Source organism: Opisthocomus hoazin, chromosome 5, assembly GCF_030867145.1.
Source record: "Opisthocomus hoazin isolate bOpiHoa1 chromosome 5, bOpiHoa1.hap1, whole genome shotgun sequence".
Taxonomy (NCBI): domain Eukaryota; kingdom Metazoa; phylum Chordata; class Aves; order Opisthocomiformes; family Opisthocomidae; genus Opisthocomus; species Opisthocomus hoazin.
In genome coordinates this window covers 4600345-4623428 of record NC_134418.1, presented here as the reverse complement: position 1 = coordinate 4623428, position 23084 = coordinate 4600345, and the positions used below count along the sequence as shown (strand labels likewise).

The 23084-nt window shown below is 40.1% G+C and overlaps 1 long non-coding RNA gene across 1 annotated transcript in view; it reads left to right on the top strand.

Moving 5' to 3' along the window:
- Positions 1 to 17952, top strand: part of LOC142361528 (uncharacterized) — a 55096-nt gene extending 37144 nt beyond the window's left edge. Inside the window, exons 2-3 of the long non-coding RNA XR_012764152.1 lie at positions 17066 to 17134; positions 17752 to 17952. This is a non-coding gene — a long non-coding RNA (uncharacterized LOC142361528). The remainder of the gene's footprint in view (positions 1 to 17065; positions 17135 to 17751) is intronic.
- Positions 17953 to 23084: the final 5132 nt, after the last annotated feature.

The following is a 23084-nucleotide window of genomic DNA, read 5'->3' as shown; positions in this document are numbered from 1 at the left end:
CCAACAAGTAATTTTTTGATACATACAACATAAAAATATTTGTATTTTTTTAACTAATTCTTTAAATAACAAAAAAAGAAAATCATGCTTTTTTAAAATACCATATTTGGTTCTACATTCTTTTAAATAACAGTTAATATAGCCAATGTTTTCTTTCAGATAGGAAATAGGGGCAGAAATGGAATGAACTCCAAATTTTGTCCTGTCACGAGATTCGGACCATATCACTTAAGTGCTTTGTGCCTCGGTTTCCTCATTTGCAAACTAGAAATACTAATGATACTGGTTTGGAGACATGGCCCATATTAAAGTGATCCCCAAATTTCTATGAATACAGGAGAGAAGACTTGCTTAACTCCAGCTCTGACCAAATCTCCTGAAAGCAGCAGTGACAAGAGCGCGGACCATTCCCTCCCCAGCCAAGGAAGAGCACAGCACACTGCACAAAGTGCACTCCCACACTACCAGTTTTGAGCTTGATTTTGCCCAGAGCATTTCCAATTTCCTTGATCAGTGCAGGTGAAGTCCATCTGGGAACCCCTTCTCCTCCTCTCATGCCATGACCTGCCTGAGGTCTCTGATGGTAGGATTTTTTTCTAGCCTAATAGTCCTCATTGAAATCAATCCTTGACTTATGGCAGTGGCAAGAGGTTTGCACATTTCTCTGCCTTTGTACCAGGGAGCCAAACTGCACATGCTTCCTTAAACCTTTGTACTTATAACAAGGACCCAAAAAGCTGTGGGCATACACCCACGCAAATCACACAACCTGAGATCGTCATGTCTCTGTGCAAACTTCAGCTCCTTCGACAACAAGCTGTACAATCTTGTATTTCATGAACAGCAAGTTTCTGGCCCTGAACTGCAATTTCAGCTGTAGAAACAATTGCAACAACAACAAAACCCCCCAAAAACCCCCAAAAAAGGAAAAAGAAAGACCATAGTCTTTTTCACACAGGCTTATAGACCTCTACCCAAGCTAAAAAATGATAGCAGAAGTCAGTCCTCTTAAATTGAGCACAGTTTTCTTCGGATATTTGTTTGCGTGAGACTGCAGTAAGAAACTGATGGTATAGTTTGACTATTTAATTTAAATTTTGTTTAATGCCTTTAAAATGAAGGAGATAGGGAAAGAAGAATTTTGGAAGGGAAGGGGTGAGAAAACAATGGAAAAAGCTGGTTGTCATGAATAAATAGCTTCCTTCAGGGGACAAAAAAATGGGTTGATATACTGTACATACCAGAAGCTGAAAAGAATTGTGGCGCTTGGGAATTAATCTACTGTTTTTTCTAGAGTAATTTTAATTTCCTTCCTCTCCCCCATGCCTAGACAGGAAAACAGGCTAGCCAGGCGTTTAGAAACTGAGATGCTACCTGCTGAAATAATTCGTACAATAATATCAGGTAGATTTTGGAAGTGGAGAAGAAAAATTTGCCTTAAATGCCAAGCACATCTCTGCATATTTACATTTATATTAATCTATTTCTTCTCAATCTACCAAAAATCAGAGGCCTGATTCCGTACAATGCAGAAAACAAAAAAGTAGCACGCACTTATGCAAATCATTACAAATTAGGTGTCAAAGACTAAACGTGAGGCTCAGTCAGTAGATGATCCTACTTTGGAGGCACCTGAGCTCCTTCATCAGAGGTCTCAGAGCATAAGCTTGTACAGAATCAGGCCCAGGTAGCTGAATTAAAGGGCTAAGGATAGGTTAGCGCCTTTAGTTTCTTTGGCTTCTTGGCCTTGTTGTCTGGTTTCTTCCTTGACATTGTCAACAGCTTTTATTGAGGGGTTCAGGCAACATCAGACCAGATTTCTTCCTTCTCTACAAAGACCAAACTCATAGCAGTGAAAAATGAAATATTTTCCTGCTTACACCTTATTTTTCTTTCTCTTTTTGTATTTCCTTCCAAGTGACGAAGAGAGAAGCTTTGAAATGAGACAAAATTCCTCCATGACAGGACAATGTAGGAGCTGATGTACATCCTTAAGCAGATTAATGAACCACTGGGTCAAATTTTAAGCCTACCCTATAAGGTGGTAACCTTTCCAGGGCTTCCATCTTGCAGTCTCATCCTGGACATACCTTCTGCAACCAGCTGGTCCTCCTTGTACCTAAAAATTTTTATTCAGACCATTGCCCATTAAAGATAAAAAAGAAAAGGGAAAATCAAAGTGAAATGGAAATGAAAGATGTGAAATGGCTAATCTGATTAGCTTTATTGTAAAGAAGAGCTGGTGAAGCTGCAGTTTTGATCTCTCTTTAGCTTGGGAACTGTAGCCGTGTCATACAGCATGCTTTAAGATCTCAGTGCTCTGGGCAAGGGGACAGCCCCTTTGAAGTACTTTTTTTTCCTCTCCCTCTCTCTCCTTTTTTTCTTGGGTGGACGAGAAAACTAGAGAATGTATTTAAACAGCCTAGTTTTTTTTCACAGTCTGTAACAGATCTCTGGATAGGGATAGCCCTTGCAGTTTGCATTGTGACCATCAGCATCAGGACTGTTTGTTTTGAACTGTTGGCTTTGTGCTGAATATAGTGAAACTAGTCCCTTAAGTCCCAAAGTACTTTGTAGAGGTAAAAGGCCAAGCCCTCTTTCACAAATGGGATATTTGAGGTGCAGGGAGGTTAAGAGATCTGTTCATTTACTGCAGCAAGTCAGTAATGGAGCTAGGAATATTCACCATCTCTCCAGGCTCCCACTCACTTTTTTTGGAAATGAAACACAAAAGTAGAAAGTACACAAAGAAAACAATAGAATCATAAAATAGCCCTGCCACCACCACCACCTCCATCACCAATATGTCAAGCAAAGTACATGTTATCTTTAGGAGATGGAGCAACTTCCACTGGTCCTGCTCTGTGCAGAATAAAAACATATTTTTCTTCTTGTTCCCTGGAGTTGCTGAACTTTTCTCTCTGTTTTGCTCAGTGTAATCACAAGGATTGTTGCTTTAAATGGAATTTGAAGGTCTAAAGTCTGTGCTTTGCCAGGAGGTTTGTGCATACAGCGTTTGCTTGAAGTCAGTGAAATTCTTACAAAGAAAGTTGATAAACGCAACTTGTTATTAAATAATTAGTCAAAACTTCAGTTATTAGTCGAGAAATCCACCTTCTTCAAGGTCAGTGCAGGATGGAGTCATACTGTTGTGTCTTTTGGTTCCTGTAATCTGTGTGTGGAAAGGAAATGAAGGACTGAGACACCTCATCTGACTCGAGGCATTTACAAGGCAGATAGTTTGCCTCAGCTAGCCTTTGAGTAGCACTTTACAGTCACTGGAGAGAAAGAAATGCTCCTACAGCACAATTTATCTCTCCACACTAGAATATGTACTGTAAGAGTCTGTGCTGCAAACTTCCACGAGAGCCGTTTAAATGACCAACTCGGATGTGGACACCAACACTACATATAGTCAAAATTGAGAGGGAAAGTGAATCCCAGTCAAAATTTAAATGACCAACTCGGATGTGGACACCAACACTACATATAGTCAAAATTGAGAGGGAAAGTGAGTCCCAGCCAAAATTCCTTTATCTACACAAATTCTTTTCCTAACTTTATTTCTTGACTTATCATAAATATTTTCTTTTGTCAGAGTTTATGTAAGTTCTAAAGAAGACTATAGGTCTGGATGGAGAAATAATTACACGAAAACAAAGGCTGAGGAGGGGAAATGTATATGCTGAGAAGGCAGCAGATTAAATTTCCCATGGAATGATAAGTTCTGGAGACTAATAGGATCTGCAAGAGCTGATAAATTCAGGAACCAAGAGGACTGCTATAAAACTAGAAACTTAGTTGAGAAAATAAGGTAGTTGATAGGAGACCACATCCCTGAAGGGCCATGAAGATGCCAGGATAGCTGGTGGGAAGTGGTGCAGAATAGTGACTAGATCAGATGGGCAGTCCATGGGTGGTGTGATATGATGTACCTGTGCCCTTGACTTCTACAAGGCAGAATGCCAGAGGCTACGAGATAATGGATCTTACCTTTAGCTCAAATTAGTTTGGCACAAAAGGTCCCAAGCGTATGAACTGTTGACAAGGAAATCAATAAGGCAGCATTACGCAGTAGACCTGATGATTGCAAACTCTTATTATTACTAACCCTCAAGGAAAAAATGACTGATGCAACTTAGTCATTACTAATTATATTCATGACAGTTATCTCCTAGAGATCCTACACAGTGTTCACAGGGGCAGGCCCTGTCTATATTGACAGTAAGAAAGTCTGTACCTTGAAGACCTTATTCAGCCTTACGCTAGAGTGAGAAAGGGGTGCACTTGTCCAACGGAAGACTAGAAGCTGTCCTTCCACACAAGCAGTTTTGTGTCCTCTTTGCTGTTTGTTACTGTAAATGAGATCTCTCTGTTGAAGATAAGATCTTGGTGGTACATGCTTCCTTCTGTGTCTTTTATTTTGCTAACATGGTTTTCTCCTGCAGTCTAACAAAGTTCAACCTATCAAAGTCATAGTTTTATAAGCACAAAGTTTCACTCAGAGTTTCAGCACTGGAATGCAAAGTAAATACACCTTACAGAGCCTCTCTGCAGATTACAAGTTAAAAATCGGGCTGTAACAGTATGTCCTATCTGTGTTTGCAGCTCACTGTCTCCACCATCAACCTCCTTGTTTTATAGGCTTTATAAATCAGCTTTGAAAACTTTATCCAGGCTAAATTTTGGCATAGAAGGTCACAGCCAAGACTTGGTTTCACTAAAACTCATTAAAAATGGTTTGATATTTTAAACTACACTGAAACAAGGGAGCAAAAATTCTATTTTTATGGCTTTCAACATTTCCTCCCCCACAGTCCCATCCAATTTGTATTAAAATGCATCTGAATAACTGTGTTGTGGTACCACTTTCTTTTATCGTGGTGTTGCCATCCAGTCTTTCTGTGCCAAGAGAGCCCCTTTCTAATCTCCAGAATGTGCAGTTCAGCTACTTAACATGGTTGGAAAACAGTTTTATTTCAGAAGTGGTTTTCTGCTTTGAAAATGTTGTAAAATCTGTGGCAACCTGGGTCCAACTTAAAGCCCATCTAATTCTCCCTGCTGACCTCAATGGACACTGGAAGAAGCAGTGTAAGAATCAAATGTCACTTCTTTAGATAATTTTTATTATAATTATGATATGGGTGGCTGGAAGAGGGAATGGCAAATTAAATTAAGCATTGCTAAATACAAAGTCATCCAAATGGAAAGGAGCAACCATAAATAACCATTTTCAGTGAAAGGCTCTACTTTAATTAATGCCATTCAGAGCAGGGATCTTGGAGACACTACAGACTGGTGCAGCAATTAGAAGGTGTTTAGAGGCAGAAGGGATCTTAGGGATGGTCAGGATAGGAATGGAGATCCAAACCACCAGCACAACTATGTGTAAATCCACATCTCTAGTATCTCCTGAGAATTACGTTGTCTCAGAATGGATAATTCTCCTCAGAAGGAGAGGGGAAAAAACACACAAAGAAGACAAAGATGGCCAGAGGTGTGTGATGAGGAAGAACCCTATAAAATAGTCTCTTAAACTGGCAACAACAGGGATGGACATGATCAGAGACGTAGATAACAATGAATGGCATTGAAAGAGTGTGTAGGAAATCATTATTCTTCCTTTCTTGAAATACACAGAATAAAAGACACACAGTTCAATTATCTGGCAAGTGGTTCAAAATAAAGTGAACTGTTTTATCATGTGGAATGTTATGAAATTGCCTCAGAGTTGTGGAAATTTGAATGAATGTGCTCAAAAACTGACCAGACTTTTTCAGTGCGAATATATCAGTCAGGAGCTATTAACTTCAGTGGCAAGTTCTTATACCACTGACTGCCTGAAGGATTTGCTAGGGGAAAGATTTCACTATAAATGTTGTCTTGGGTATACGCTTTCCCTAAGGATCTGCCACTGGCTAGTATCAAAGATAAGGAATTAGCCTACAAGAGTTATTTTTATCTGGCTCTATAGAGCTGTTTTTAAGTTCTTTTCTTATTTTATTTTTGGTTTTATAAATTCCAGCACTGGAAAAATGTGTCTGATTAATTAAGGTTTATAGCCTGTGGGAAGGGAAGTCTGTTCTGAAAAGCTTAAAAGCACACACAAATCTACTAAGCAATATTCAGAGACTATAGAGATGGAAAGGGGCAATGCTGAGCGACATTTGTAACTGGATACATCCAGTTATTCATCCACTTAGCCCTCATCCTGCATCTTTGCAGGCAGCTTCTACATCCACACTGAAATGTGTAACCTTCCTTGCCTTTGGATGGTCGGGAAAATGAATGTGAACAGCTGGTGCATTCCTATTATGAAGTACAATAATATATACATTATGTTGACTTTGGAAGCAGGATGGGACCCAGGGTCACATGTTTCAGAACCAATTATTCCTCCTGAAAAGCACAACCAGTTTATGAGGTATGACAAAGTACTAAACTGGTTTTGCCAGCTCTTGAGATATTATAGTTCTTCATGCCACATCTCCAAAAGTCATGTCATTAGGGGAGAATCTCAGTCTGAACCTAGAAAAAGAAATGTAAGGATGAGATTCATCCTGCTTGTTGCTGAACAGCTGGAAATGGGGTGCTCAGTCTGGGCTTCCTCAACAGTCAATGAAATCATGTGATACGACAAGAAGTAATGGCTTTAAACTAAGGGAGGGTAGATTTAGACCAGATAGAAGGAAGAAATGTTTTACACTGAGGGTGGTGAGGCACTGGTACAGGTTGCCCAGAGAGGTAGTGGAGGTCCCATCCCTGGAAACATTCCAGGCCAGGTTGGGTGGGGCTCCGAGCAACTTGATCCAGTTGAAGATGCCCCTGCTCACTGCAGGAGTGTTGGGCTAGATGGCCTTTAAAGGTCCCCTCTAACACAAACCATGCCATGATTCTATGATTCCATAAGCATGATAGCTGTGACTACACAGCTTATTACTGCTCTGTGAGGTACACATCAACTTTAACCAACACAAAGCTGAAAATATGACAGGTAAAGAGAATTAATTATTTGCAGCACTTTGCCTGGTTTTCACAGTGTTAACATGAGATTCTTGTCTCATAGCATAGGTTTCTCAAGAGTTTCTTTATTGAAGCAAAAACCTTAATGAGACCAGGTTATGAGATATTTCTTGAGTCCCATCATATGATTTACAACATCAGGTTACTGTTTTTTCCTAAAGCATCAAATTGTGTAATATAATGAAACTTTTGAAAAATCTCTGCTTTTACGTAGAAAGAAACTGCTGTTCTCATAGTAACTGAAGAAAAGCCTGAAGAGACAACCTTGCAATAACATGAGTGCTCAGAAAATAAATAAAAACAGTATCGAGCTTATCTGTTCTAGAAATTTTATCCAGTAGGGCTCAAGCTTTGGGTTTGTAATACCTTTAGAAAGTGTTTATCTTTCTAAACATGCCTCATTTATTAATTTAAAACCTTTTTTTAATAGTTACGATGTATAGCAACAGTTTTTGAAGATTTGTATTGTGTGGAGTCAAATTAGGGAACATTAAAATCCCTGCTGTGAGGTCTGACTTTGTTAAAATGCCCCTCTACAATCTATCATGCTTGAGAGGACTGAAGTAGATGTGCATATTGATACAGTACTTTGTGAGGAGTTATCACCTGCTTAACTTAATGCACTAAGAGTAGCTGGGTTCATAAATTTAATCTTCAGAGACAGTGATATTTTTTCAATTCTGAAGATTCTGCTTTTTCTTAAGATGAAGAATTGTCTTCAAGAATATCAATTTCCTGTTAAAGTTTGAAGATTTTTTTTTAATATTTTGTTTCCCTTTGATGAGAAATAACCACCAAACATCCATAAAGATTCCCCACTGAAAAAGTATCATACTTTGAAACTTCTCACCGTAATCAAAATCAGCAGTTGAATACAATCTTAAAATAATAAAAAAAGGAGCTGCTTAATCCATGTGAAATACTTTATTCTTCTGAGAAATTATATTTTACTTCAGGGGCTTTTTTTTCCTGACAAATATCCAGAAACTGTAAATAAAACTTAAGAAACCTATTTTTTAGGAGAAATTCTCATTATTGAAAAAATTGATGTAGACCAGTACGATGAAACATGTTCCTAAAGATGAACACTTGTACAGACTTGTTGCCATGGACCTGGTTTCTTATTTAAGACCACAAACTCATGTTGATTTGGAAAAAATAGACCCTTCTAACACATCAGCATTTCCAAGCCTCTCTGTGAGAGTTTTAGGTAGATGTTGTCAGGTATTATGTTAGTTGCATTTGGTCAAAGCATAGTGAAGAGACCTTAAATGGTGGTGACACCACCGGTGTAAGTCTATTTGCTTTTATTCTAACTACTGCTGGGCTTTTTTGCCCTAAACCATAGCAAAGTCAAAGTAATGAATTGCTAGACATGAGTATTTTATGGCCTATTGTTATTGCAGAGGAGAAAAAAAAATCTGGCTGCATTGAGTTTAATAGTTGCTGTGCACCCAAGCAATAATTATTAAAAGATGCAGTCAAATACCAGTATGACCTGAAATGCTTCATTGCCTTCTGCTATAGTACCTGCAGCTTGTGCTTTATAAACCATATTCACGAGGATTTAAGTGCTGAGCCCAAGTAATATTTGTGTGAGTGTTCCCTGAGGAAAACCAGGCACCGCAGTAAGCGATGTTATCAAACAGTTATCAGCACTATTGAACACGCCTCGTCAGGATAAACCACGCTCTCTACATGGCGTAAAGGGCTGCCACCTCAAAATCATTCTGCAAGTGCAGGGAATGACTAGGAGTACGACTGGGTGAAAGAACAGAGTGTCATATCCCAGGAAACTAAAATAGCTTCATATCCCCAAAATGATTGCACAGCGCTGTATTACTTCGTAGTTAAACAGTGGGGTGTGGAAGCAGCTATTTGAGCTGTAACACAAGTTAATGCCTGACACAGGAATTAACAATTTTTGTTCTTTGTGTTATTGGTAGGCACTTAAAGGTTTCCCAGGGGAGTTGTGAATCCTGTGGAGTTAATACATCTCTATTGAGTCTGTGCTGGCCGAAAGGCCTCTAGAAGCTCTCTGTAGACTACCCAGGGTCTGGAGATCATGGGATGAAAATCACAGTTAATTACCCAAACCTGAATAAATTCAGGATGGAAATCAAAAGGAAGTTTCTAACTGCAAGAAGACTGTGGTTGTGTGTCAGAGCCTTCCAAGAGAAGAAACGGCAGCACGAATCCTAATTGGCTTCCAAGCTTACCTGATTTGGGTATGAGATGATGAAAGTTCTAAGAATTGAAATCTAGGACTGCTTTGTGACCATGTTTTCCTATATGTCTCCTCTACGTCTTCCTTAAAAAAAAAAATTGGTCACCATGGGAAGCCTTTTAAAATTTAGCTGAAATTTTTAAACATATATCAGTCATAGGAATTAGCTTGCAGGTGTTTTTCTTTGGCCTGGATAAATGCCAGGTGCCCACCAAAACTGCTCTATCACTCCCCCACCTCAGCTGGACAGGGGAGAGGAAATATGATAAAAGGCTCGAGGGTCGAGACAAGGACAGGGAGAGATCACTCACCACTTACTGTCATGGGCAAAACAGACTGAACTTGGGGAGAAAAGGGAGTTTAATTCATCACAAATCAAGTCAGAATAGGATAATAAGAAAATAAAACTAAATCTTAAAACACCTTCCCCCCACCCCTCCCTTCTTCCAAGACTCAACTTCACTCCTGATTTCTCTACCTCCTCCCTCTGAGCGGCACAGAGGGACAGGGCATGGGGGTTACGGTCAGTTCATCACACGTTGTCTCTGCCGCTCCTTCCTCCTCAGGGGAAGGACTTCTCACACTCTTCCCCTGCTCCAGCGTGAGGTCCCTCTCACAGGAGACAGTTCTCCACAAACTTCTCCAGCATGAGTCCTTCCCACAGGCTGCAGCTCTTCACGAACTGCCCCAGCGTGGGTCCTTCCCATGGGGTGCAGTCCTTCAGGAACAGGCTGCTTCAGCATGGGTCCCCCATGGGGTCACATATTCTACCAGCAAATCTGCTCCAGCATGGGTTTCTCTCTCTCCACGCGTCCACAGGTTGTGGCAGGAGCCTGCTCCAGTGCGGGGTCCCCATGGAGTCGCAGCCTCCTTCAGGCATACATCTGGTCCGGCGTGGGGTCTCTTCCTCAGGCTACAGGTGGAGATCTGCTCCACTGTGGACTTCCACGGTCTGCAGGGAGCCAGCCTGCCTCAGCATGGTCTTCATAGTGGGATGCAGGGGAAAAAAATCTGCTTCAGCATCTGGAGCACCTCCTCCCCCTCCTTCTTCACTGACCTTGGTGTCTGCAGAGTTGTTTCTTTCACATTGTCTCACTCCTCTCTCTTGACTGCCACTTCACCACAGTTTTTTTCCCCTTCTTAACTGTGTTATCCCAGAGGTGCTACCACTGTCGCTGATTGACCTGGTCTTGGCCAGTGGCAGGTCCGTCTTAGAGCCAGCTGGCACTGGCTTTATCAGACCTGGGGGAAGCTTCTCGCAGCTTCTCACAGAAGCCACCCCTATAGTCCCCCCCACTACCAAAACCTTGCCACACAAACCCATAACACAGGATACTAAACATTTTCCTGGGGGAAACTTTAGGTAAAACTAGAGAATAGGTGCATAGTCTTACATTTAGAGCTGTTTCCGTTAAGATTTGGTGAAATGAGGCAGCGAGCTGGAGGTCCCATACCTCCATCACTCACCACACAGATGGACCTACTGTGTGTGAGTTGCCCATTTTTTTCTGTAAAGGTCTTCAGTACATCCAATACCATACTTTCTATTTTTAGATAGCATTAGCTAGTTTTATACTCTGAGATATATGAATATAGGCCACGATAGGTCTGGCTTAAATCTTAAACTACTGACTTGAGCAAAATCAAAATGTGTTTGGAAGATTAAAAGCAACAGAGCAAATGTTCATTGAGAAATGCCCACCTATTCCGTGAGACAGAGTAGCTGAACAAGGTCTGATTTCAGTGTCACTTATATTTTGAGGTAAATTCAGTTTATTTTAAATAATCCTAAGCATGATTTACCTAATCCATTTTATTGCACAAGTAGAACGACTTGAGCATTACATGTCCAGGGGTACCTTCCCCAGCCATGTCACAACTTCAACATCCTTTACATTCTTTAAGAAAAAATGTAAATTTGTTCATGTAGATTTGCAATATGTTTTTAACATATTAATTGCTGAAACAATTTTTGAAGGACAATTTAGTTGGACAAGCATATTTTTAACATATGTAATGCATTCTTTCAAGGCCATCCTTCTGCACTTGAGCCCTGCTGCATTTTTCAGTTCAAACAGCCTGGGATGAGGCTTTTTGCCTGGATCCTTATTCTGTTCAAGGTAATGGCAGTAGTCCACTCATTTCAAGGGGAAAAAGATCTGGCACTAGTGCAGAAGCTTGGCTAAAGTGCCTTTGCCTGAAAATCACTTGCCTGGGATGTGATGCCTGTTTTGCAGACAGTTTGGGTTGCCTCTCAAAGATCTGTCTGCTTAGGTAGAACACACAAAATTTATACTTATGTGGCTAAATTGTTGATGATGACAGTTAAGCTAAGCTCCTCTTTTACAGAGCTAACTCACTCTTTTACTGACTGAGCTGAAGTTAGGGGACAGAGAAATGTCACACAAGGCCTGAGCTCTTGGAAAACATTTGTTACCTTTGAGGCAGATTGGTGCAATGCAGTGCATTGACTCACTTTTAATCTTGAGCCAGAAAGGGCAACTCATGTTTTTTAAATATCATATGTTTCTGTTTGGCCTCTAGGATATATTTCTGCTTCACCAGAATCAGGTAATACAGACAACTGCATCTTCTTCCCTGCTTCCATCTGTCCTAAACAGTATGTAAAAAGGTATTTCTTCAGATTAAAGGGTGTCCTTTCATCCTCGTGGCGTTAGCACTAAGAGGAAGGGGGAGCTTGCTTCCCTGCAAGATATCCTATAAACTGGTGTTTAAAGCCTGGCCGTGGAAAGACACATCTTTTTTTTTTCCTTGGACTGAGCTGGAAATTAAAGTTATGGTAACTGTCTCCTGGTATATTGATCTAAACATTGCTGCCGTCTGAAGGCTGCTGATGTGCACTTTTTGCAGTGGTGACCTTAGTGATAAGTGTACCCAACTGGAGCCCCCTTCCAGCCAGCAAGGCTTGCTTGATTCCCATGGACAGGAGCTGTAACTTTGTAGCCTGCTGACTAGGACGTTTAGGTGGGGGTAAGGAAAACAGGTTTGTTTCCTTTAAGCTTCTTCTGCTTTTCCTCTCTGCTTCTTCAAGCCCAGGAAGATCTAAGGTAAAGCATATAATCAGCTGATAAAGAAAATAGTGACTTAAGCATCTGAAATGGCTTCCTGCTTTTTAGGTCTAAATTGTGATAATGCACAGTGCTGTAGCCGCAGCCCTCGGAGAGATGTCCTCAGCCACGCAAGAGACAAGTTAAAGTGCCGACAAAACAACTCCTGTTGATATTTCTTCTTGGCTTGTCGTGTTAATGCCATGACTCTTGATCAGGATGCTAGTGCTGCCCCAGAGCTCATGGGGTTGCATAAGTGCTTTGCTCTGTTGTGTGATATTTAGTCCCTGAGATGGTTATCTATCTTTAAACAGTAGCCAGGGCTGATGGCTGCAGTGCCAAATTCCTCTTGTACTTCAGTGTCTGCTCTCTAACATTGGAAGGTATTTTTTCGCTCCCATGACATCTTGTGAGGTTACTGGCATCTTGTGAGGAACTGGCCAATTTAGATCAGGTTGCTCAGGGCCTTGCCCAGTTGAATTTTGAGTATCTTCAAGGAAATTAACCCACCTCTCTGGGCCCCTGCACTAATGCTTGTCCACCTTCATGGTGGGAAAAGTTTTCTTTTATCTAACAGGATAACAACTTGTATCTGTTGCCTTTTGTCCTTGCACTGGGCAGCCTTGAGAAGCATCTGGCTCTGTCTTACTAAAATCCTCCCACTGTGTAGTGGTGGACAACACTAACATCTGCCCTAAGACTTTTCTGCTGAAAATTGAGTAAATCCAATTCCCTCATCCTCTCCTTGACAATCATATATGATAGATGCTCACCTGACTATAGGACGCCACATGAATATACTTAAAAGAGAGGGCTCGAAACAGGAGGGCTTGTCGCTCCCTCTTTCCTCAAGCCAGGACAACACTTTCTGTACCATTTCTGAGAGATTTCATGTACCTTGTTCTTAAAACTATATCCTGCGGTGGCTGTTTCACTCTCTGCTTAAATGCTGGAGTCCTACGATCACTCTTGCTCTCAGCCTTCTCTTCCTTCAGCTAACAATTCAGTCAACAGCTTGATCACTCTCAATTCTCCTTTCTGGATTCCCTCCATCTGGACCATATTTTTCTTCAGCTATGGTTTCCATAACTGAGCACAGTGTTCAGTGGAGCAGAAAGGCCTGTTTATGCCTTCCAAAGAGTGTTTGTCTCTGCAAGTGCCTCTCATATCTAAGTCTTTCACTAATCCCAGGGGTCCAGCCAACAGGCAAAGTGTTTTCTTAGGAAACCACAGGATGTAAACGTGTGGCAAATCCTTGCTTTGGATAAAGGAAAATGTGTGTCTTTAAGATTTTGAAGTTTTCAGTGAGTAGGGATGTCCAGGATAACTGTACAGAGGGGTCACTCAAGCTGGTATGAATCAGCTGGTATGAATCAGTGGACCCCTGTCCACTCAGCCACAGCAAATCTGTCTCCATCCCTGTCTTCATTCTTCCATTAGGTACAAAGATGTGTTTCCCTCCCTTGAGGTAAGGAGCTTTAACACGCTGAGGTACGAAATGCATGGCTGCCCCTCAGAGAAGGAGTCATCATGACAGAAGATCATAGGGTTATATTTGTACTGATAACTTTAGGAGCCACTTGAGCATCTGGTTTGGAACAGTTCCTCACAGCAGGTCAACAGCAACCTGATAGAAGTTTATGAATGTTTCTCTATCCATCCTCAGATCTCTTTTTGCTTGATTGCTTATTTGCTATTCACGGTAGCAAAGTTTTACTGAAATCATAAGCTCCGACCAGAATTCAGTCTTTCTGGCTACAAAAAAACCCTATATTTAGTCATAATTTTAAGAGTTCATGCTTAAATAGAGGAAAAAAAATAGATTAAAAGAAAAAAACCCAACAGAATAGAGGGGTTTAGAGAGAAATCAATAGGTTTTTGTGGGGTTTTACCTCGAATTTGACTGAAATATTTGAAATACAGTCTCTGTGACAGACACTTCTCGTGTATCTCTAGTGTGTATAGTAGGCTCTAGGCTCTAAGCTGAATTGTTTCTAATAGTTTCGTTTTTTTAATATGTGTGCTTATGACTGATATAATCAAAAACAGTTCATAGGAGGCAAACACTTGTTCACAGATAAAACTTCTTCAATTTACGTGACCAAGATTTTCTAATCGGAGAGCTTCGAATTAGGCAATTATATACAAGAATTTAAGGAAATGTCCTTGATTTCAAGAACAATGAACCACAAGGAGACTGTTTTTCTAGAAATGCTCTACAAAGCCCTCACTCGTGATTAATCGATTTCTGGGCAGTCAATATCGGTTATATAAATATTAATAATTTGTCTAAAATTGAATTACTTATTTGAAAATTTGGGCTGGTTTTAATTAGACCTTAAATTTAAACCTGGATTTGATAATAATGTTATACTAGATACAGACATGTCCAGATCAGGTGACCAGATCTTGAAAAAGGACAGTTTCTTGTCACATGAAGAATTCAAGGGTCCTAGATCAGGAAAGTTTATGAACTTGTATAACATTTTGAGAAACTTGCCAAAGCTGTAATACAAGCCTGGCCTTTTTAAAGCTTACTGAATTGTATTATTAGCCTTGGAATAAAAAAATATAGGACCATTTGCAAATGTTATTTTTATAATTAATATGCACAAGTGACAGAAAACAAACAGCCACCTTCCCCTGGACACCTACTCCTCATTTGCACATGCTAATTACTTACATTTGCATACACATATGAAAACACAGCGCTTTCCCTATTAGTACTGATCACATTCCTCATTAAGTTAAGTAAATACCCCCAAAATACAAACACAGTTGTAGCTAAATTTAACATTATTTTGCATAGACTATCAGCCAATGCAGTCTTCAGGCTTTTTGGCTATCCTGGATAGTAACTTTAAAAGAAAAAAACACAACTGCATGCTTTGATACTGGAAAGAAATCCAGCTCTGGCTGGGTCACCTCCTGACACTGTTGTGGTCTTGGTCTGCAGTTGTCAGATGCTGGAAAGCTGAGCAAATGCTGGCACAGGCTGCTCGTCTGCATGCAGTTGACATAACATCTCCTCTGCGTGAATTGTTAATACATCTCTGTTCAGTCCTTGCACCACTTTTGGATCAACATGAGCTCCGCAGACCCCCTCCATTCTAAACATCAAGTGAGTTTGGAGGGGAAGGTGAGGAGAAAGAGATTACATTTTTGCCCAGAAGTCAGGACCAACACTGCAATATCATAGGTGCTAGTTTGCAGGTGGGATTTTGGTGGGTCTGGTTAAAGAGCATGGAGATCAGTTCAAAAAAAGTGCTGTGAAGTCATTCAGACTATTACTCAAACCTCTTGCTAATACAAAAATTCGTCTCGGATCACAGACAAATAGCTCGTCACACTAGGCAGATTATTTCGCTTTAGCCCACAGTTTACATTAGAAGAGTAATACCTAAACTGTGTGGCATATACTCTGAAATAGCGCAGTGCTGGTCTGTTCTGGATTTTCCAAAGGCATGGGCTCTGCAGCAATTTCATTGCTCTCCTGCCCTGACCTGAGCCAGCCAGCCAGCTGAGTTGGGTTTACATCTGCCTTGCATCACCAGAGCAATGCAACGCAGTCGTAGAATACCAATGCATCTGCCCTGGTCTGTGAAAGCATTGCTGCTTCCAGGTACACAGCGGCAAGCAGAAGTGTTGGCATAAATATGGCCATTTGCTGAAACCCTTCAGTATTTCATGAAGGAGTAGGGACACACTCATTTATCTCATAGCAAGAAGCTATCAGTGGGGAAGCAGAAAGATGCACCTCCAGAAACGGTGGTGTTTAAAGAATGTTTTCATAATCTGCAGGAAATGGTGAGCAGGGAAAGAAGGGAATTTGCAGGTAACAACTACTATGGTTTTCAAGGTAGGAGATACCTAGGCAGAAGGAGCCTTCCAAGCTGCATAAGCAGCAGAGGAAATTCAGTGATGAGATACAAAACTAATGAACAGTACCTTGAAATACTCACATGTCTATTTTATACAGCTGGCTATGCAAATTCTACATTAACTGTTTCAGCTCTAGTAGAAGATCTGTGATTCATTATAAATAACGCAATGAGAATACTTACTGTGGAGACAAGGTCAGTTGAACAAAATTGCTAGAGTGCGTGAAGACCATAACGAAGAGTAATAAAGAAAATGGTACAAACCTGTGTAAATCAGCATACCCTTTCACCTTGAACACCATATGCAGTTCCAGGAACCTAAACTCAAAAGCGGACACATCAGAAGCAGAAATGAATCTAGAATTTGTAGCAACAACTATTAAAAAGTAAGATCATTCACCTCAGAGAGGAAAAAATTAGCCAGACCATGATAAATGTGTATAAATAAATAAGTTATAGAGCTGAAGTAGGTGGAGAATTCTGGTTAGCACTTTCTTAAAATGTTAGAACAAATATTATTTCCTGAAATAGAAAGGTAACACATTTTAAATTGGAAAGCAAAATAATTTTTGTGGTAAAATCATAATTAGACTTTGGAATGTATTGTTACGTGATATCATGGTGATCATAAAGTTAATAAGCTTAAAGATGTTTAGTAGAGGTAGCAAAGCTGGAATTCCTACTGATTTGTATCCTAAATCTCTCCTCTTCCCTTGTCTCATTGCTAGCTCTCCTACCTGCTGGATTAAGAAAGCGGCCCGTGTCCTGGGCGGGACACACACACCAATTAGTTAATAGGTATTTCCTCAAGGGATGAGATTAACACGTTAATAAAACCTTCCCTCTTTCTTCTTTCTTTCTAAAAGGCTGGTGGAGCTTGACAGCTTGGAGACTTCTCTGGTTGAAACTGAGCAAGATGCTCGAAAGAGAAACAGGTAAATAGGTTATCGGATGGAAAGAAATGAAGATGAAGAAGTCCTGCTTGTCCCTAAAGAAATACAATTTCCTCTAGGCTGCAGTTCAGTTTTCATCTTGGAGTAGCTTCTAAGGAGACGGATCCCAGAATACCACCAGGTTAGGGATGTTGCAAAAGGTAGCGTGAACGTTTCCAGTATTGGCCGAATGCTGAAGTCAGACAGTGCTCCAGCACTGGTTGAATGGGGAGCCAGGAATACACCACTGGTGAGGACTACTCTTCTTTTGCCCCCTGCCTGGCTTTGAAGCCAGCTGGACGGGCATGGTGAGAGATGAGGAGTCATGCCTGACTGGATGCAGAGGCAGCGGATCAGCAGGTTTGCTGGGGGAAAGCCAGGGCTGAAGCCCAAATTTGATACATGAAAACTTGAAAAAGTTGCAGAGCAGCTAGATTAGACAATTTTGCCAATGGATTTCTGTTTGTTGGCAAGTTTATCTTGCTAACTCTTTCCTAAATGCGAGAGTTATACTCTTCAGTAGTTGTGGGTATTTACTTTGTATTTGGATAAGCTTTTTATTTTCTCTGACCTTTTCCCTGAGAAATAAGGATGTTTTGTTTCTGATATCCCTTTTTCAGCTTGCAACACTAAAAGAGCATATGCTGTTTCAAGAGAGTGAAGAGCATGTACTTTCAATCCAACGTCACTTACTTGGGATCAAACAAAACTACATGCAAGAATCCACACGGAGCTGTTTGGAAAATAAAATGTCTTCTGCCATCACACACAGGTTGAGATTCTTCAAAATCAGGAAGTGAAATAAAAAGCAATCAAAGTTTTCTGAGCTGTGGAGCATCTTGTTCAAACAACCTTATTTTGATCTTCACCCTACTATTATTTCCAGAGAGCAGTGCTGAAAGATTTAAGTGGTACATTTTTATCTAGAGTCCTCTGCATCCTCTAGTTTGCACAGAAAACTTTTGCATTAGCACTCCTTAAGCCTACTGTGAACTAACTTTTGGAGCTGAATCTGCAATCCATGTTGTATCATTTAGATCTGCCTTCATTGTAGGGAGCCAGTAATAGACTGCGTGCTCTAGTAAGTTTTGAAAAGCAGGTATTGTGGGACTCCAGTGAAAATGGATTTCTGTTAAAAAGCCTCATTCGCTACCATTGCGAAAATCTGTGTTTGATAAATTTAAAGGTATCTGTGCTCTTAATGATTATCTGTACAGTATCTGTAAACTTACTGAGACAATCCTTTTGTGGGAATTACATGGAAGAAAACACAAAAATGAATGAATTTTACTAATAGGTCAGACATATTTGCAACTTATTTAGGGGAGATTAAGTAGAAAGACTTTGAAGTAGGAGGTGTAGAAATGCATCTTTGAAATTCTCATTTTTCTGTCATTTTAGGAAATGTATGTGTGTGCCAAAGTATCTCGTTGTTCTTCTGATGTTTTTATCAGATCCATGCGAAATGCAGTTGGTTCCAGCCCTGAAATGCAAATTTGTCTTATGCTGCTCTTGCTGCCAGTAGGAAGACTAAAAATACATATGTAACGATGTTCCTGGAGCTCTTGCAAATGCCTTTAGATGATGATTCTATTTTTTTTGCTACTATCCAAAATAGTGTTAATTTCACAGGCTCATTTTGGCCAAAAATTATGGACTTGTATTTAAATTAAAAATGCCTCTGAGGATAAACTGACTTAACTATTAGAAGAACTTTGGCAAGTAGGCAGGTCACCAAAATGGAGTCTGAAAAAAAAAGAATGAAGTTTTGCCAATTTATTATACTTACATCTTGTTGCATGATTTTCTTGTTACTTTAAACATTCTTTACAGTGTTAGAATCCCAAAACAACCCACAAGCCTGGTAATTCAGGAAGGCTTATAAATGAGCCAGATCTATTTAATTCGTTGAACAGAGAAAAATGAGGAAAGTAACAACAAAGTTAGAAAAAGAAGCATAATCATCGTAACGAAAGGCAGTTGTTACAAAGGCTTCTGACAAATGCCAACAGAGATTTTGGAAGTGGGACATTTGAAGGCTTGTGCCTAAAAATATGGATTTAGAAAAGCATGCAGAAATGACTATCTAAAGCTTGGAGACATATTTAAAAACTGGCCTGAGTGGAGGCAGAAATAGATTTATTTCAAGAGCCAAGATACTGTTTTTCAAGAAGACTATGTGTCCCTGTGTTTATTTTGGTGGAAGCCAGGAGCACTCAAACCTTCTGAAAAACAGTAATTTTAAAAATTTTGATTGCATAAACCCAGAAGGGCAAGATGGGACGCATTTCGATTGAGCTTAATGCCATATTTCCAAATACAACTGTAATTGTGGAGTTCATCTTGCCCAACTTCAAACATACAATGTGGATGTTTCTGTTTGACTTGGTTGTCCACTTTGCCTGCAGTCAATGGAGAGAGAAGGCATGATAGAAAATGAATCATCTCATCCTCAAGTAGGTGTTTGTAGCTGTTCACATGAATCTTCCCCTACAAGGGCACATTTCTCTCCATGCCTCTAAAAGGAGTGTAGGATGGGTGTCAACACCACAGATGTCTGAAATTTGAAGAGATACATCTTGTCCTGGATACTAAAATCCAAGCACCAACCTGTGAACATTTTACTTCAGTCTTTATTCTTCCTTTCACCACGTTTAATGTATGATATCATGATGGTCCTTTAACGATTTCTTTTCCATATTGTGCACAGGTGGAAGAGATTTATGCTACTTGGTAAAATTAACTTCATACTAGGTGCAATAAAGAAAGTGAAAGTGCACTTAAGAGTTGTAAAAAATCTTGGCTCTCAAACCATAAAATTTCTGCAGTGTGGGTTTTTCAGGTGTCTTATTGCTGAAGGTGCTTAAACTAGCCTAAATGGTCATTGATGATAGGAAATCAACATCAGTAGCATAGTAAATCCATATGTTGGCTGGATAGCAATGAGAGGTTAAATACCGTAAGCAATGATATCAGCTAACGGTACATAGAGAGTTTTGAGAAATACCACATACAAAACTCTGGAGAAAGAGGCTTCTAAGGTGAAGCTAGTAAAACATATAATGTGGCTAACCTAGAGTGTTTCAAGGTGAAATTCACTTCCCAGAAAATTCTTGGTACTTTGATGAGAGCACTTTACTATTGTAGCTACAGTTTCTAAAAATGCATGGCAGCATCATTTAGACTTAAAACTAAATATAGTTTCATAATTAGCTGCAGGAAAGGATTTGAAATTATATAAAGTATCAACAAAGCAAAGAAGTAACTGAAATGCTTAGCAAAATTACAGATTTTTAATGAGAGTCAACTTAGCTTCGCTTTAAATTACTTGAGAGACTGAAGGTCATTTTAGTCATCAGTCATGATTTATTCCCTAGAAACTAATGGGCACACTCCAAACCTAAACAGAAGTGAAGGCTTTGCAGCATATTACAGTATTACATATTGGCAGTTAGGAAGAAGGCTTCTTGTGTAAAGGCAAATGACTTTTTTAGCTGTCGCATGGTAATTGTTTGAAGAACAACAAAAAATATCCAAGCAAAAAAGCAGCGAGCTATTTCTGAAATATAATGCACCGACAAAATAAGAAATGGAATTGAGAGAGAAAAGTACGTTTACTGAGGACAGCATCAGACAGGAGGGAGAATTTCTAGCCCAGTGCAAATTTCATAATCTCAGACCCTGAGCTGGATAGAAGAATGACAGAAAAGGACTTCATCTAATAGATGTGACAGAAGTGATGAGACTGAAAGATGATAATCTTCCTCTGAACTGTTACCAATGATTCATATTCATAGAGTTAAATGTTAAACTTTCTCATAAAAGTGAAGTGTTTGCACTTAATATATTGAGAAATTAGAACCAGGAGGAGCTTCTCCTTCCATCCCATCCTCTCTAGCTTTTTGGCATAAACTAAATGTCTTAAATATGCAAGGGAAATCAGGTAAGTGCATGCTGAGCCTGTTTGCTCATTCGCTCACATTACCAAATTGAAAGAGTTGTAAATGAGTTTGTAAACAGTAAGTTATGGTCTTATGAATTTGCTGTGCTTCAGAATTATGCAAGTCACGTAGTCTTGTACATTTACTCTTGCCGCGTTTTCAAACTAAACAAGATCAAGCAGGGTTTCTAAGGGGACTGGAGGTCCACTTGCTGAAGAAATGTTAGGGTAAATGCTTCACTAGCTGGCAGTCCGCCCTTTAAAATAGTAGAGTAACAGGGCAGGAATCAGCTTCACCAGCAGTTACACCTCAGCATTTTACTTAATTGTCTCATTGTAATTTGGCCTAAGTTTTGCTTAAGCTTCTGAGAAGCTCAAGAAAGCTGCTAGGATGCATGCAGCATGGCTTTGGGGTCTACTTTGCCCTCAACTCTTTCACCTTCTCTCTCTTGTTGTAAGGTCAGCCTAGCCAGCAGCAGCTCATTTTAAACTTTTCCTAGCTTGATCTATGGTCTTGTCCACCCGAAAATTCCTTGCGGACCTGAAATCAGCATAGTCAAGACTGTTTTTTTATCCTTTCCCGTACCAAATATCTACCTGCTCTGTTTCTTCAGCCACAGGGAACTTGCGTGCTCCTCTCTCTTGCTCTGCTGGATAGGTTTGGCTTGACTCTGACTCATCTCTGAGACCTCCCAGCATAGCCGGGTCTAGGCTATACCATTCTGGAGGATGCAATGTCTTCAGGGTTGGACTTGTCTGCAAGGGAAATCTCTTGTTCAGATCATTCTCATGTCACACCCTCATTTGCTCCTCCTACCCCTAACAACCCCTACATCACACATGTATCTCCTTTTAAAATGAAGGTGAAGTGAGGATTCCGTAGTCTGTCAGCTAAGGGAGCATGGCTCCATGTCCCTGTTTTGCATTCCTTCAGTGGAAATCTGCTCAACATTCAGCACAAAACACTCGCACACTTTCACAGAGCCCTGCAGCATTTCCCAACCCTGCCGATGGCCTCCTACACCTACTGAGGTGTTGCCACAGCCTACAGACTTCATGACTGTCTGTTAAAAATATTAGCTACTTGTTTTCATCCTTTCTTCTCCTCCATCCCTTTCCAATCCTATTTTCTGTAATTCTGTAGGTGAACCCCACAATCTATTAATAGAGCCAATTCACTACTCACCTTTACACTTTGCTTGAAAACCCTTTGTTTTGCTGCTGATGAGAAGGGAGCCAACCTTGGCAATGATTAGGCATCTAGTTTAATTACACTGCCACTTTTCAGGCTGACCAGATTGTTTGAGGCTTCTCCCTATGTCTCCTACCTTCTACAAGGTCTCATGCCCAAACTCTCTGTGGCAGCTACTCCCTTGTGGTCAGATATTTGCACAGTACCCAGTGCAATTATGCTCTGGCTCCCTGATGCTGCTAGATAAAGATAAAAAAGTAAAGATGATAATTCTGAGTGGACACAGTTTGAGGCTTCACACCAATTATGAGTAAAGGTAAAAGATTCTTTCCTTTCCAGCACTGAGAAGTTCTCATTTACTGAACTGTAGATTTTGTGGTTTATAATGAGTCATTAACCAAATCAAAGAATGTGCGTGTACTGCATAAAGTAACAGAAATGACATAGATTAACAGAGTGAATCCGGGAACTAAATTTTTCCATGAAATACTGATAGTCAAGACTGCAGAAGAAGTATCTACTGCTGCTCTTAGGAGTGTCTGTGGTGTCTGGTAAGACCATTTAACATTTAACTATTTACTGTATAAAAAGAAAACCCTGCTAGCAATGTCTGAATGCAAGAATTGGACATAACACATTAATTTTGACAGGTAAAGACTTATAGCCACAAATAACACAATCAGACATATGTCTGGAGTCTGGGCCTGATGAAGTCCCATTTGGGTTGATTATTAGTGTTAATTCCCATCACCTTGTCTGTTAGGGAACAGAGAACTTCAGCTCAGGACTGGGAGTGAGACCTGGGATTCTGCAATTCACCT